The sequence below is a fragment of the Mesoplodon densirostris genome, chromosome 16, assembly GCF_025265405.1.
Source record: "Mesoplodon densirostris isolate mMesDen1 chromosome 16, mMesDen1 primary haplotype, whole genome shotgun sequence".
Classification (NCBI taxonomy): Eukaryota; Metazoa; Chordata; class Mammalia; order Artiodactyla; family Ziphiidae; genus Mesoplodon; species Mesoplodon densirostris.
The window spans coordinates 35,438,525-35,452,508 of NC_082676.1; positions in this window are offsets into that span (position 1 = coordinate 35,438,525).

Below are 13,984 nucleotides of genomic sequence, written 5' to 3' on the forward strand. Positions count from 1 at the left end.
CCCATCACTCAGGTTACCTCCTGAACCATCCCACCCCCCGCTGGTGGAAAAATCATCTTCCACAAAACCGGTCTCTAGTGCCAAAAAGGTTGGGGACCGCTGGACTAAGCGATCAACACTTACGTGTGTATCCGGCAGAAGGCTGGTGTAATAACTGACCTCTCAAAGATGTCAGGTTCAATCCCAACTACCCTTAAAAGAGGGAGGCAACAGGACACTTGATACAGAAGAAAAAGAGACAATGTGACAAAGGCAGAGATTGGAGTGACAGCACCCACCAGAGGCTGGATGAAACAAGGAACGGATTCTCCTTGAGAGCCTCTGGAGGGAGCACAGCTCTGCTCACACCTTGATTTCAACTCAGTGAAACTGATTTTCAACTTCTGGCCCCCAGAACCCTGAAAGAATGAAATTCTGTTGTTTTCGGCCACCGAGTTGGTGGCAATTTGTTAGTACAGCCTCAGAAAACTAATATAGCTGAAGGAAAGGTCCGGGCTGCACCTCAAGCTCAGGCCACGATGTCCCCCAGGACCTCACCCACACCTTCACCTTGGCAGCATCCCCATCCTTGGAGGGCTGGGATTGGAGGCCCTGTGGTGGGAAGGATTTGGCCATGAAGGACCATCTTTCCTATGAGGGCTTCTCCAGGCTCCAGAGAGCTGCCAAGGGAAACCAGGGCAAAGGCAGGAGGAGAAAGGGTGGGCGGTGGGAGACAGGTGGAGTGTTGGGGGCACTGGGGAGGGGAGCCTGGTGTTGGAATCACAGAAGAATGACTGGCCCCCCTGTGGGTACCTCTGTGTGGGGAGAAGGAAGCGGGAGCCATGACAGCACAAGGGGAGGGGTGGCCATGGGGCGGCCTGTTGTGTGGAGAAGTTGATGGGGTAGGTCTACATCCAGCCATGCCCACCCAGGGGCCCCCAAGATCTTAAGCTTCTGGGGGTGGCCACCCAGCTGGTCACCAATCATGCTCAGCAACTGTCAGGCTGCCGTGGCAACCAGAAAGGGTACTCAAGAAACTGAAACCTTAGACACTAAGTTTTAGGAAACGTAGGCTGCTAGCAGAGACCTAGGAATCAGGAACCAGCCCCCTGCCTGCAAGTTACTCTCCACACACATGGTGTCAGTCCTTCAACCTGAGAGAACCCCCAAATGCCCAGCACATTTCCTGCTGGCATCCCAGGCCGAAGAAAGGCTGCTACCTGGGCAACAAAGGGTTGAGGCTGGGTTGATTCTGGGCTGGAGGGACAGAGGAGGCTGCAGGCAGGGACTGGGTAGTCTAGCAGGAAGTGAACTCGGTGGAGAAAGAGGCCTTTTGACACCAATCAGCAGTGTGCTGTGACCATAGCACTGAGATCACATCTATAGTCCCAGGTCCAAAGTCTGCCCCTGGGGGACAGGGAGAGGAGTAGGAGGGACTCACATCGCACAGAGGACTGGGCCTGGGACCAGAAATCAGAGGATCCCCGGGCCCCCAGCAACACCATCTTTTTCCTCGTTGGGCCTCAGTCTCCTCATCTGTAAAATGGGGGGGAGGGGAGCTATACTAGTTGATCTCTGAGCACCTTCTGTTCCAGACAATACATCCCCTTCCCCAACACCACACACACACACACACACACACACACACACACACACACACTTATTTCAGTCCTTTGCCACCACCAGGGGCTAGTCCCCTCTCCTTGGCATCTCCTGCAGCCAGCCCCTTCCTCTCTCCTATCCAGGACTTCCACTTCTCCCCAGGACTCCAGCATCCCCCACTCCCCATCGTCCGAGGCAGCCTCCCCATCCAGCCTCCACCGGCCTCACTCCCAGCAGCAGCAGCAGCTCAGGATGACTGCATAGAGAGAGCATGCCCACAACAGCCAGGCCTACCAGACAGAGCAGGAAGCAGCAGGTCTCCTGATACAGCTCAGAAATGGCAGGTTTGGGGGATGCTGGATGCTGAAGATCAGCTGCTCCTTGGCAGGAGAGAAAACCCTAAAAGCATGAAGTGGGTGCAATGAGAGCTAAAGGGGTGGATGAGGTCAGATCCCCCACCAGGAACAAGTTCTGTGCCAGGGAGAGGAAAAAGAAACGTGGGGAGATGGCTGCAGGGACAGCAGGGCAGCCTAGAAGGCTACTTTGTGCAAATGAGAAAAGTGTGCCCCTTCCTCAAAGCTCTTTACTGCCATCTGATGGAAAATTGCCCTAATGGTTCTATACATCTGTCGATTGTGGAGTTGTGCAGTGTACAACCTGCACAATAGCAAGCAGAGGGATGGAGGAGGGGCGCTCCGGGAGAGAGAAGGAGGGACCCCTGGCTCCAGTCAGAGAGGTGGGGAAAGCAGTGGTCTGTGACAAGGGCACCGGCCTGGCAGACATTTTTTCACTCTCATAGCACTAACTGGAAACTTGCCGGAGTTACTGAACCCCTCTTGGAAAATGGGGGTGATGCCTTTAGGGCCTAAGGGACGGCCTGCCCTTAGGATTGAATGAGAAGCTGATGCAAATCTCGCTCGACATGAAGTAAGTGCCCCGATGGTGGTGGACTTGGCAACAAGAGCAGGACACAGAGAGAGGGAAAGAGGGAGAGAGAGGCCGGCTGCTCCAGGCCAAAGGACATGGTTTCACTAGCTTGTTGAGGAGTTGTTTTAACTAGAGATTAGCTGTCCCGTGAAAGCAGTGTCTCCAATGGCCCGTGTCACCACGGGTGACCCTGTGTGTTTAAGGATACGGGGTAGGAGCTCGTCCATAATCCTCCATCGGCTAACGCCGTCGGGGCTGAGGGGGGGGAGCCGGCCCCTCGATCGGGGCTCAGGGGCTCACGACGGTACGCCTCCCTGTTCGCGGACACCAACACGAGGCCACCCGCATCTCCGCCGCCGTCCCCACAAGGCTGCTGCGAGTTCCCAAACCCGAGGCCCAGTGAGGCGCGGCGAGACGGCCATGGAGCCGACGCGGGAGTAACGGCGTCCGCGCACCGCAGCGCACCGGAGCTCAGGACCGCGAGGCAGCCGGTCTTCCAGGTGCCCCAGCTCGGAGGCCGCCCCGCTGACCCCTCCACCCCCACAGGTCCCACCCTGCGCTCGGTGCCCTCGGGCCAGGCCTCTCCCCACCCGCCCCCACCTGTCGTGGAGGGAGGTCCGACTAGACCGAGGGCGGAGGCGGGAGAGACCCCCCACTTTCCAGAGGCCACGCCCCTTCGGACGGAGCGCAAGGGGTCCCGGCTCGTGGGGTGACGTCACGGGGTTGGGCAGGTGTCCACAGAGGGCACGCCCTTCCCTCACTGGGCACTACTCCTCCCCGTTCCACAGGGACTTTAGGGTAAAGTCCAAATTCCCTTCTCCAGCTTGAAATCCCCTTCTCCACCCATGGGAAGCCCTCAGCTCCCCAGGCTGGAGCCTTCTATGACTCGAAGCGCCTTCCATCACCTTCCCTCAGGGCAGCCTCTGGTGCAGGGTCCCACACCAAACTAACTGCAGGTTAAAATATAGATTCCCAGGTCCCACCTCAATCTCTGGCTTTGAGGCCAGGAATCTGTATTTTTAACAAGCTTCCAGGTGCTTCTGATGTCTCCTAGGCTTCAGAATCTCATTGTCCACATTCTCATTCAAAGCAGTTCTCAAACTACAGTGGGCGTTAAAATGGGTTGTTGGGCCCCATCCTCAGAGTTTCTGATTCAGGAGGTGTGGGGTCTGAGAGTCTGCATTTCTACCTGTCTCCGGGGATGCTGATGTTGCTGGTCCAGGACCACACTGGGAGAACCACTTCTTTAATGATACATTTTGGAGAAGAGTTTTCACCTGTTGTCAATTCACTGGGTACCAAGCCCTGTGCAAGGCGCTTCACATTCATACAGCCACGTGAAATAAATATTTACCATTTTTCCCGGATAAGGAAAGTGAGATTCAGACAAGTTAACTCACTTGCACAAGGTCACACAGCCAGGAAGGGCAGGATTTGAACCAAGTCTTTCTGAATCCAAAGGCTGGGCTGGCTCAGCCTCCCATGCACTGCTGAGAAGTGCAGGATGGGGCTCTGAAGCCCCCCTCCCGCATTGCCTTAGGTTCAGGGGACTGTCTTTGCTGGGTACCAGTTTTTCTGCCCAGAGAGTTCATGAAGAGAAGACAGAGAAGCCTATTCCTCACGTAGTCCTGACCCCTTGTTCCTTCGCTCCCACTCACATTGGAGTGGAAGTTGCCCTGACTTCTCTCTGATCGGCTCCAGAGTCTCCTGGTTAGATCACGGGGACTAGGAGAAGGAAGGACACTTGGGTGTTACAGGAAGAGCAGGAGGGAGGCAGGACCATGGGGTCCTGAGAGGAAAAGGTGGGGGGGGGGTGCCACACAGGTGCCCAGGCACCTGGTCACTGCTGCCTGGAGGTTTTGCCCCGACAGGCCCCAGGGGAAGCCTTTCCTTGGGGGCAGGGACACACGGGTCAAGCCACAGCTGCTGACGGGGTGGAGAGTTGCATAGCACATCTCAGGGGGCCCTCAGGTGAAGGACAGGGTGGTGAGGAAAACAACAAACCTAGGTGGGCTGTTACGGATGAGGAGTCCCACCTGTGACTTCCTACTCCTGTCTACTTCAGAGCCGGGTTTCTCCTTTGTCACCCCCTAACCTCTACTTCTGTGGAGCGGGCCTGAGACAGGGGTCAGCACCCCTTCAGGATGGTGCTCATTCTCCCCTGCCTGTTCCTCGCAGCCCCCAGCTTTCTGCCTCTCCTCACTGGCTCCTGGGGAGGGGAGCACAGCCTGGAAGGGAGCACAGTTGGGGAACCAGAGACAGGACGCCAAACGGAAGGAGTCTGACCCCATCAGATGGGCAGACTAGGACCCAGGGGTACATACTACCTACCTGAGTCATCCTTCCTTACCCCAAACCCTATTGCCCTGTGCATGCCAGGCACTGTGCTGAGGTGAGCTCTGAGACACAGCCCTGAACAAAGCCCAGGGGACAGGGGGACGGGAATTCAGGGAAGGCACCTCTCTCTGAGGTAGCTAGAGACTAAATCCGAAGGAGGAATGAGAGCAAGCCAAGTGAAAAATGTGGGGGAACCACTTTCAAAACAGAACAATCAGCATTTGCAAGAGGAAATGAACTGAGACTAGCCAGGCACAGCAGAAGTGACTGCAAAGGGACACCTGGAGAGATGAGGCCAGGCAGGTGGGCAGGGGCCACAGCCAGGCGCTGAGGCAAGGAGTTTGGATTTCATCCTAAATGCTACAGGATGCCCTGAAATCTTAAGTGGAGAGATGACATGCTCCAAGTTACACCGAAATCTCTATCTAACCCCATAAAAATTTTCAAAAATATATGTGTGGTAAAAAAAATTTAAAAAAAATAATGTAAAATAACCTCACCCCTGTTGGAATGGCTATCATCAAAAAGACAAGAAATAGGGCTTCCCTGGTGGCGCAGTGGTTGAGAGTCCGCCTGCCGATGCAGGGGACACGGGTTCGTGCCCCGGTCTGGGAAGATCCCACATGCCGCGGAGCGGCTAGGCCCATGAGCCATGGCCGCTGAGCCTGCGCGTCCGGAGCCTGTGCTCCGCAAGGGGAGAGGACACAACAGTGAGAGGCCCGCCTACCGCAAAAAAAAAAAAAAAAAAAAAAAAAGACAAGAAATAACAAGTGGGCTTCCCTGGTGGCGCAGTGGTTGAGAATCTGCCTGCCAATGCAGGGGGCACGGGTTCGAGCCCTGGTCTGGGAAGATCCCACATGCCGCGGAGCAACAGGGCCCGTGAGCCACAACTACTGAGCTTGCGCATCTGGAGCCTGTGCTCCACAACAAGAGAGGCCGTCACAGTGAGAGGCCCGTGCACCGCGATGAAGAGTGGCCCCCACTGGCTGCAACTAGAGAAAGCCCACACACAGAAACGAAGACCGAACACAGCCAAAAATAAATAAATAAATAAAATTAAAAAAAAAAAAAAAAAAAGAAATAACAAGTGTTGGCAAGGACATGGAGAAAACGGAACCCTTGTGCACTGATGAGAATGCAAATTGGTGCAGCCATTATAGAAAAGAGTAGAGAGGTTCCTCAAAAAATTAAAAATAGATCTACCAGGGAATTCCCTGGCAGTCCAGTGGTTAAGACTTGGTGCTTTCACTGCCGTGGTCCTGGATTCAATCCCTGGTCAGGAAACTAAGATCCCACAAGCTTCGTGGCGTGGCCAAAAAATAAAAATAAAAATAAAAATAAAAAAATAGAACTACCATATGATCCAACAATCCCACTTCTGGAGATTTGTCCAAAAGAAATAAAAACACTGGGCTTCCCTGGTGGCGCAGTGGTTAAGAATCTGCCTGCCAGTGCAGGGGACACGGGTTCGAGCCCTGGTCGGGGAAGATCCCACATGCCGCAGAGCAACTAAGCCCATGTGCCACAACTACTGAGCCTGCGCTCTAGGGCCCGCGAGCCACAACTACTGAGGCCGCGGGCCTAGAGCCCGTGCTCAGCAACAAGGGAAGCCACCTCAATGAGAAGCCTGTGCACCGCAAGAAGAGTAGCCCCCGCTCGCCCAACTAGAGAAAGCCCGTGTGCAGCAATGAAGACCCAATGCAGCCAAAAATAAATAAATATAAGTAAATAAATAAATAAATAAATTGCAGCATTATTTACAATAGCCAAGACATGGAAGCAACCTAAGTGTGTCCATTGATGGATGAATGGATAATGAAAATGTGTATATATTATTCAGTCATAAAAAAGAAGGAAATCCTGACATTTTCAACAACATGGATGGACCTTGAGGGCATTATGCTAAGTGAAATGTCAGACAGAGAAAGACAAATACTGTATGATCTCACCTATATGTGGAATTAAAAAAGAAAAACACCAAACTCATAGATACAGAAAACAGATTGGTGACTGCCAGAGGCAAAGGGGTAGGGGTGGGCAAACTGGGTGAAGGGGGTCCAAAGGCACAAACTTCAAGTTATAAAATAAGTCCTGGGGATATAATGTACAGCATGGTGCCTATAGTTAATAATACTGTATTGTATATTTGAAAAATAAAATAACAGCTAAAATGAATAAAGTGGGAGGAATCACTCTACCCAGTGGTAGGGCTTACTTCAGTAATCAAGGCAGTGGGGTACTGGCAAGGGACAGACATATAGATCTATGGAACAGACTAGAGAACTCAGAATTAGATCCAACTGATTTTTTTTTTTTAAAGAGAATGGTGAATATATGATCCAATTTTTTTTTTTTTTTTTTTTTTTTTTTTTTGGCTGTGTTGGGTCTTCGTTTCTGTGCGAGGGCTTTCTCTAGTTGTGGTGAGTGGGGGCCACTCTTCATCACGGTGCGCGGGCCTCTCACTGTTGCGGCCTCTCTTGTTGCGGAGCACAAGCTCCAGACACGCAGGCTCAGTAGTTGTGGCTCACGCGCCTAGTTGCTCCGCAGCATGTGGGATCTTCCCAGACCAGGGCTTGAACCCGTGTCCCCTGCATTAGCAGGCAGATTCTCAACCACTGCGCCACGAGGGAAGCCCCGATCCAACTGATTTTTGACAAAGGGGTGAAAGGAATTCAGTGGAGAAAGGATAACCTTTTCAAAAAATGGTGCTGGAGCAGTTGCACATCCATAAGCAAAAAAATGAACTTTGCCCTAAACCTCACACCTTATACAAAAATTAACTCAAAATGTATCATACACTTCAATACAAAACTATAAAATATAGGGGAAAAAATAGATGAAAATCTTCAGAACCTAGACCTAGGGGAAGAGTTCTTAGACTTGATACCAAAGGCACAGTCCATAAAAGGAAAACTTGATAAACTGGACCTCATCAAAATTAAAATTTTTTACTTTGTGAAAGACCCTGCTAAGAGGATGAAATGGCAGCTACAGACTGGGAGAATATATTTGCCATCTCCAACAAAGTACATATATATATAAAGAATATTTTTTTAAACTCTCAAAACTGTAAAAAACAAACAAACAATCCAATTAGAAAATGGGCAAAACACATGAACAGACATTTCACTAAAGAGGCTATGTGGGGACTTCCCTGGGGGTCCAGTGGTTAAAACTCCACGTTTCCACTGCAGGGGGCACAGGTTCAATCCCTGGTCGGGGAACTAAGACCCTGCATGCTGCGTGCCACAGCCAAAAAAAAAAAAAGAGGCTAAACAGATGGCAATTATTTGAACATAAATGAAAAGATGTTCAACAGCATTAGCCACTAGGAAAATGAAAATTAAAACCAGAATGAGATATCACTACACACCTGTCAGAATGGCTAAAATGAAAAATAGTGATAAGAGCAAATGCTGGTAAGGATGTGGAGTAACTGGATTACTCACACATTGCTGACGGGAATGTAAAATGAAACAGCCATACCGGAAAAGAGTACGGCAGTTTCTTTTTTTTCTTTTTTATAAATGTATTTATTTATTTTTGGCTGCATTGGGTCTTCGCTGCTGTGCTCAGTCTTTCTCTAGTTGCGGTGAGCGGGCTTCTCATTGCAATGGCTTCCCTTGTTGCGGAGCACGGGCTCTAGGGACGCGGGCTTCAGTAGTTGTGGCACACAGGTTCAGTAGTTGTGGCACATAGGCTCTAGAGCGCAGGCTCAGCAGTTGTGGCACACATGCTCAGTTGCTCCGCGGCATGTAGGATCTTCCCCGGCCAGGGCTCGAACCCGTGTCCCCTGCATTGGCAGGCAGATTCTTAACCACTGCACCACCAGGGAAGTGCCTGGCAGTCTCTAACAAAACGAAACACGCACTTAACTTGTGACCCAGCAATTGCACTCTTGTGCATGAAATGAAAACTTACACAAAAATCTGCATACAAATGTTCGTAGAAGCTTTATTTGGAAGAGCTCCCAACTGGAAAAACCCAATGTCTTTCAATGGCTGGTTAAACAAACTGTGGAATAACTATACCATGGAATACTAGTCAGCAATAAAAAAGAACGTGTTATTGATACATGCACAACTTGGATGAATCTCAAGGGAATTATGTTGCATGAAAAAAAGCCAATCCCAAAAGGCTATGTACTACAAGATTCCATTTATATTATATTCTTGAAATGACAAAATTATACAGAGGGAGAACAGGTTAGTAGTTGCCAAAGGTTAGGGAGGGGAGAGGGAAAGATATGGCTAAGGATATAAGAGGGCAGCACAAGATATCCCTTTGATGGAACTGTTCTGTATCTTGACTGTGGTGGTGGTGGTCGCAGGAATCTACATGTCATAAAATTACACGGAACTAGGGCTTCCCTGGTGGCGCAGTGGTTGAGAGTCCGCCTGCCGATGCAGGGCACATGGGTTCGTGCCCTGGTCCGGGAGGATCCCACATGCCGCAGCGGCTAGACCCGTGAGCCATGGCCACTGAGCCTGCGCGTCCGGAGCCTGTGCTCCGCAACGGGAGAGGCCACAACAGTGAGAGGCCCGCATACCGCAAAAAAAAAAAAAAAAAAAAAAATTTACACGGAACTAAATACACACACACACACACATACACAAATAAGTACATGTAAAATGGGTGCAATCTGAATAAGGTCAGTGGAGTGCATTAATGTCCATTTCCTGGTGGTGCTATTGTACTGCAGTTATGCAAGATGTTATCACTGAGTAACGTCTGGATGAAGGGTATACAAGAGCTCTATTATTTCTGACGATTGCATATGAATCCATGTTATTTCTAAATAAAAGTTTAAAAAAAAGAAAACAGAGGACTGTGTTAAAATATTTGCAACTCATATCATAAAGGGCCGATGCCTCTCACATTTAAAGTTTCTCGACAAAGAAATAGTAACAAAACCAAATATGTATACAGCACATAATATGTAGCAAGTAGTGTTCTAAGTTTTTTCGATGCATTCATTCATTAAATTCTCACATCATTCCCATATCATCTCCATTTCATAGGTGAGGTGACTAAGGCACAGAGAGGTTAAGCACCTTGCCCAAGGCCACAGAGCTAGTAAGTGGTAGAGCCAGGATTCAAAACCCAGCAGTCTGGCTCCAGAATGCAAACTCTTAAACTCTGTGGGTCTCTAGAAAAGACTAGAAAAATTGTCAGAGCATATAAACGGTAAAAGAAAAACAACTGGGTCTTAAACTTAGAGGAGAGGAGAGAAATCCAGAGAAGGGTGGTGCAGACCTCCCTGCACCCTGGGAACCAACCTTCTTAAGGGCCCCATCTGCCCCAGCTTGGGCAAGCCCAGCCCACGTCACAACTCATTACACAAGGCACAGACTCCTCCTTCAACACAAAAAGACCAATCCCCGCCTTCCAAAACCTGCCCCTCTGCAGCCACCTGCTCCAGGAGGAACTGAGGGAAAGGGAGACTGGCAGGCCAGGACTCAGCTTTAGCAGGGAGACAGACACAGCATCCCAGGTGAGCTGGGAGACAGGTGTGGGGCAGGTAGGCTCAGTTTTTGAAACAAAGAGGACAGAAAAGGGAAGAAAAGAGCCCCTCCCTTGGAGGTCTTACCAGCCAGTCTACCCTGTCCCCGCAGACTGACCCAGTGAGTAGATAGGCAGCTCCAGTAAGGAGTAGACAGCGCTGGCAAATTGGGCAGCAATGACCCAGGGGACAAAGGACTCAGCATGAGGCCACCACCAGAAACACCTGCTCCCAGGCCTGCAGCCCTCCTGGCCCCTTGGAAGAGCTCCAGCCCTCTGAATCCCAAAGGTGCTCCCCTCTCATCCCCCTCCTCCCTCAAGTCCTGGGGGACCATGTGCCTATTTTGGGGGGAGGGGTAGACAAAGGAAGCTAGCCCTACAACAGTCCTAGAGACTAACATCTCATTTGACAGGTGACAGCTTCCCTTAGGCAGAGGGTAGAGAATGCCAGCCCTGCCATCCTACAACCTTTTCCTCTAATTAATCGCAGTCCTGCCACTCCTGAGAGGAAAACAGGAACAAGTTAAAATATAACTACAGAGACCCACAAGTACACACAGGCACATCCATGTGTGTACTTCCAGCTGTACACACACCCTGCCCGTGTGTCTGAGGCCAAGACCTTCATGCCTTTGCCCAGCCCACAGTGGGGCTCAGGACTGGCTCTCCTCCCCCAGGGCTCAAATACAAACGTGGATGAGGCTGAAGGGGAGGGAAGGACAGGGGTAGAAAGATGATCCAGTGTCCAGGCCTGGGACTTTGTCTCTGGGTTCAAAGGCTTAAACCAATAATATTTTACCCTGGGTCAACTCTCTCTGTGGCAGCTTTGAACTGTTAGCAAGCAGAGCTGAGGAAGCTAGAGGCACCATGTGTCCCCAACCCTGAAAAGCATGCAGTGGATAAAGGGAGCACAGGACCCAACTGGAACCCCCTGGAAGCTGGCTGGGGACAGATCAACCAGCCGTTTCAACCCATCATTTTATCTGAAGAGCTTGAGGCCCAAAGAAGGATAGGGATTCACCAGAGTCCCACAGCAAAGTGGCAGCAATACTGAGACCAGGACCAGGATCTCCTGACTCTCTCTCAAGTACTCTTCCTGTTACTCACGGCACACGGCATTCTTTGTCACTTCCAAAACTGGCGTTGCCTCCAGCAGAGAGCTGTTTGGAAAGTGCTTCCCACACACTAGGTGAAGGTTTACTTTCTGGTTCATTCAGCACTGTTTTAGGCCGCAGAGATAATAAACATAAACCATAGATCATAACCATTAGCATCATAAAAGCACATAACATTTATTGAGCCCTTATGGTGTGCCAGCCTTCATCTCCCTGACCCTCACGACAGACCTATGACACCAGGACCACTACCATGCCCCACTTCACAAACAAGGAAACCGAGGCTCCGAGAGGTTAACCAATTTACCCAAGATTACACATCAAGGAAGTGTTCACTTAAACCATTTCCCATGCTCTTAACTACTGAATTCCCCTGCTGCCACCCAAGTATACTGGTAAACAAATCAATATGATAATTTCAGATACTGTTAAGTACTATGAAAAAATAAAACATGGTGAGAGATAGAGGATGACCTTGACAGTGGCTCTCTCCCAATCTGTAGGTCTGGTGGTCAGGGAAAGAGTCCACAAAGACATAGCGACGTCTGTACAGAATCCAGAGGGGCAAGGAGCCCACCATGACAAGATCTGAGAGAAGGGCATTTTAAACAAAGGGGACAGTTTGGGTTTTTTTCCAAGGGCGATGGAAAGCCATTGGAAGGTTTAAGCAAGGCAGTGATGTGTTTTGCTGTGTGATGAATAGATTGTAGAGGGATCCCAGGGAAAAAGAAGAGATCTGACACTTTCAGGAAATCTGATGATGAAGGGGTGGAGGGGAGATGAGGCAGGACTGAGAAAAGAGCAGGGGCATCTGGGACCAGCACTCTCCTTTGCTCCCCACACTTCCAGGGCCCCCCGCCCCATTAGGATGGGTGGGATTTGAAAATGAAGACCCCTGGTCCCAGCTGGGCCCACCATGAGCCCTACCACCTCTGCCTCATGAAATCCAGCAGCCTTGGGGGAGGGAAAGTGCTTGGGGTCTGATGGGGACAGGAGGGCAAGGTGTCCAAGGCGAGTTTTTTTTTTTTTTAATTAACATCTTTATTGGAGTATAATTGCTTTACAATGGTGTGTTAGTTTCTGCTGTATAACAAAGTGAATCAGCTATACATATACATATATCCCCATATCTCCTCCCTCTTGCGTCACCCTCCCACCCTCCCTATCCCACCCCTCTAGGTGGACATAAAGCACCGAGCTGCCAAGGCGACATTTTTTTTTCTTTTGGCTGTGCCACGTGGCATGCGGGATCTTAGTTCCCCAACCAGCAGTTCTGCACCCCCAGCAATGGAAACTCGGATTCTTAACCACTGGACCACCAGGGAAGTCCCTTTTTTTTCTTTTTTCTCTTTTTCTTTTTTTTTTTTTTTGGCCAAGGTGGGATTTTTGCTCAAGACTCTCATCAGGGGACTTCTGTCTGCCACTGCAGAGGACACAGGTTCGAGCCCTGGTCCAGGAATTTCCCACATGCCGTGGAGCAACCTATGTGGCACAACTACTGAGCCTGCATGCCACAACTACTGAAACCCTTGCGCCTAGAGCCCATGCTCCGTAACAAGAAAAGCCACCACAATGAGAAGCCCGTGCACCGCGACGAAGAGTGGTCCCCACTCTCCTCAACTAGAGAAAGCCCGCGTGCAGCAACAAAGACCCAACACGGTCAAAAAAAAAAAAGACTCATCAGGAGGAAGATTTCCCCAGGGGTCACACTGTCCCCCCACTGCTCTCTACCAGGAAAGGGCTGGGTGGGTAAGAATCCCAACCCCCACACAAATCTCCACCCCAGGAGATCCTATATGCTTTCCCCCCAGTTGGGAATTTCATCCTCACGTCCCAACATGGGCCTTCTCCAGGGCTCTGGACTAGATTACTTGGGATGGGGAGGAAGGAGGCCGCCTGGGTGCACTGGGACATCTAGGAAAAGCAAGTTCGATGGACTTTCCCCCTCCGTCCCATCCCTTTCTCTCCCATGAGTTTGAGTTTCCTGCCCCCGCTTGGCCAAGCCCAGACAGGACTCCATCACGTCTGGGGAGGGAGAGACGGTGGGAGGTGCCAGCAGCTCCCCTGGCTGCTGGCTGAACTCACCTTCTTCCTTTCCTCCCTTTACATCCTAATGATGCTGAAGAAGCCAGAGAAAAATGGGAGGTGTATTCCTTCCCACAAGCCCACAGCCTCAAGCCCATTAGCTCCTGGGCCTGTAGCTACTTGTAAGGCTGTTTACTAGTGACCCTCAGGGGCGCCCAGCCTTTCTACCCTCCTCTCACTGAAATTTCCTATTAGGTCCCCAATAGGAAGAGGAGCATCTCTCTAAGGATTTGGAGGGGCTGATTCTGGACCTTAGACAGTGAGGCACCACTCCAAAAGCCTGGGACCCATTAATCCTCCAGGGTTCCTGGGACAGACCCACCATGGCCCGTTCGGCCCCAGAACAGTTCCTGGCACACAATGGAGATGTGGTGAATAATTGGTGATTGAAAGCCCCAGAATTGAGCCACTGTGTATTAGAATGTTTTGAGGGCCTG